Raw genomic sequence first — 3,628 nt, forward strand, 5'->3', positions numbered from 1 at the left:
TTTTCATTTATTTATTTTTCAATATATGAAATTTATTGTCAAATTGGTTTCCATACAACGATAAGGAGACATTTCTAAGGTCATAAACTTTATTCTTGAGGGTCCTATCCTCTTAAATACTATCAAAGACTCATGGAACCAGATATATTTACTTTTTCAATTTTTCACTTGCAGTGTCTGTGCATCCTTACTGAATCATATACTAAGCCTTTACTATGCTTGCTTATGTATGTATTTGATTTTGTCTCTTTAAACTTATTAAGGTGAGAAAAAATAGAAATTGTGCTATTGAAGAAATCTGGGCTGGTAACTCTTGTTATTCTAAACCCAATAGAATTTCTGCAAATTTATGTCTTACTTAAAGAGCTAGAATACAAGAGATAATTATGAAAGCCCTATAATGTATTTAAAGTCTCCACATGCAGAATTCTTACCCAAGAAATTAGAAAAGTAGAATAACTAATACATTTACCTTCAACTTCATCCTCCACGGTGACAGAAAATCCATTTTAGTGTGATTATACCAAAAAAAGCTATACAATATAACAAAGTAAGTTATTCAGTCCCCAAGGAAAGAAAAATCTAATGAGACTATATATAGATAATTTTCAAGTGATAAAAGTTTATTTATTTAATGAAATGCCAGTTTCTCATTTCCTAAGACACAAATATAATACCACTAACTGAAAACTGGGTCCAAAAATGCTAACCATTGTTGATTCTTAGAAAATACAGATACATAGATACCTAGGTAAGTAGTTAGACTATACAAAATATAGCTTTGACATGCAATCTGTATTGGATTATTCTATCCATTTGATTTTTGTTACTTTTCCTTTTTTGTATCAACTTGAGAAACCACATGGGGAAAAACAAACAGAACAAAACAAAACAAAACAAAAACCCCTGAACTGAGAGATATCCTGGGGCAATGGGGAAGAAAGTGATTTGGGGTTAAACAGGCACCCAAGTGACTCTCCAGTCTATTTCTGTTCTTTTACAACTGTGTAACCGTGGGCAAACCACTTTCTCAGTTTAATCCTGAGAAAAATAAAGGAAATAGAAATACATAAATATTTATTACAAAGAATTGCATAAAGAAGACTCACAGTCAATATCAAGTCTTCTCTCCTTTTTTCTAATTTTGGGATTTTTCCATTTTTAAACAGTAATAGGAGTGGGTTGAAGTTCTCTTTATCCTGCCCCACCCAACAAAATAATGTAAAACATGATAAGAGGATTGGAGCAATAATAAAAGAGTTGTAATAGAGTCTACTTTTGATATTTAATTGTTAAAAACTTTCAAGCTTCACCTTCCTTCTTCTGTCCACATCTGGACAAATTAATGAGAAAGCTAAGTTGTTCCCTCCTTTGTCACCATGAAGAGGTTCATAAGCCCTGTGTATGCCTGTCAGAAACCCTTACCCCAGGCGTGCCTGGGTGGCTTGGTCAGTTAAGTGGCTTACTTCCACTCAAGTCATAATCTCATGGTTCATGGGTTCGAGCCCCGTGTCGGGCTCTGTGCTGGCAGCTCAGAGACTGGAGCCTGCTTCAGATTCTGTGTTTCCCTCTCTTTCTCTCCTTCTCCCCCGCTTGTCCTATCTCTCTCTCAAAAATAAATAAATAAATAAATAAATAAATAAATAAATAAATAAATATTAAAAAAAGAAAAAGAAAAAGAAAACCTTACCCCAGCCTCACTCCCTAACCACAGTAAAATCCTAAGCAGTTGCTGCTTCTTATTCTCTTAAGACACTTTTATACCAGCCTTGGAGCATATATGCTCTACCTTCAAAACCTCATATGAATAACAAACTTTTTTATACCCTCTTGATGTATAAGTGACTTCATCAGTCTCCATATCCAAACTGAATTTTGGATTGAGGGACCCATCCCATCTCTGTGAAAGGCCACAAGAATGGACGCCATGGGCAGAGTGTCTATGTGATGACCACCACCAATGGGGTCTTTCTTCTCTTTCTTTGGTTTGCTATATGGTTCTGCTGCCTGCTGTCTAGCATGTATGTTGAAATGGTGCTTACTGACTAGCTTATGCTTTTTGAGGTGCTACTTTGTGTTGCATTTGCTGAGTCTTAAGAAGTTTCTGTTAGAGATTTAACCAACCGAAGACAAAATTTTCAAACATTTAGGGACAAGAATATGACATTGCGGCCCTCTTTAAAATGGCATTGTGTTGCATATCTCAGTTCAGACTCATCTATAAATTTTAGACTAAATTGTGAATATCCAATTCAGCATAATCTGTGATAGACACTAGGCTCAGGGAACAACTTTTACCCTGTAACTGCTGGTTGTGTGTATCACCCAGGCATTGGCCTTAATCTATAGAGTTTTCAGGGGAAAGACTAGTACCCTGTGCAATATGTGGATCTACTGGGTGGTCACTTGTGTAGAGGAAGAGAAGTCATCCTGTAGCATGCTGAGGTCACATTTTAAAAGTAAATGGCTCACTAGTATGATAGGGAAAAGATAGGATAAAATAGGCAGAGAGATTTTAGGTTAGGACCTGAGGTACCTGGGTGGGGAAAAACACCTATTTTGGAACAATGCTAGGAGCATCTGACCACAGCAAACGCTCTGGAACATAAGGTTCCTCTTTAGAATATAACAGACACCACCTACTCCCCCTCAGTTTTCCCTCAGGAATTTGACAATCAAAACACCTAACTAAAAAAAGTAAGCCATAAAACTTAAGTTACACGAGGGACAGTATGACCATAATCTGACTCCTCACACAATGGAGTGGAACCAGTCAGGAATGGGCAACCCAGCACCTAGAGTTATCCAGCCAATAAGGATAAAATCTGAGATGAAACAGGGGGAAGGGAAGTGGGGGCTGACCAAAGCTTATAAAACAAAGACCCTTGCCTATAGTCTCAGGTATTCATTTTCAAATGTCCCCTCTCTATAAAGAGAACTTTCATACTATTCTTACTTTCTTATACTCTAATAAACTTTTGCCTACTGTTCATTTTATCCTGTGTCCACTTCTTCATTCTTCGAAGCGGCGAGACAATGAATCCCGAGTATAGTGGTAAAAAAGTCCTGCAATACTAGTGCCCTAATATTGGCCTTTGCTGATGCTGCTACCCATACCTTTGTTGCAAAAAAGATCCAGACCCTCAGAGTTACAGGAAAAAACCCATGCCCTATCTCCAATCCATGGGATAGGAAAGGGTTTATTTAAAACTTGACATTTAAGCTCAAGGTCCTTAAATCAAATAAAGCAATATTTGCCATGGGAAAAGATTTCTTCCTCCATAGATACCAATTTATAACTTTCTGAAGGAAGAAACTTATAAATATGAGAAATGCAGTGATGACCCCACACCTAAAATATATTAAGTAATGAAAGGAAGAAGAAAGAAAGAAAGAAAGAAAGAAAGAAAGAAGAAAGGAGAAAGAAAGAAGAAGGAAGAAAGGAAGGAAGAGAGGAAGGAAGGAAGGAAGGAAGGAAGGAAGGAAGGGAGGATGGAGGAAGGAAAGGAAAGGGAGAGGAAAAGAAAGGAAAGGAAAGATGGGAAGAAAGAAAGAAAGAAAGAAGGAAAGAAAGAAAGAAAGAAGAAAAGAAAAAAAGAAAAGAAAAGGATTGAAAGAAAAGAAAAGA

The sequence above is a fragment of the Herpailurus yagouaroundi genome, unplaced genomic scaffold (genome assembly GCF_014898765.1).
Source record: "Herpailurus yagouaroundi ecotype Mexico unplaced genomic scaffold, PumYag 139, whole genome shotgun sequence".
Lineage (NCBI taxonomy): Eukaryota > Metazoa > Chordata > Mammalia > Carnivora > Felidae > Herpailurus > Herpailurus yagouaroundi.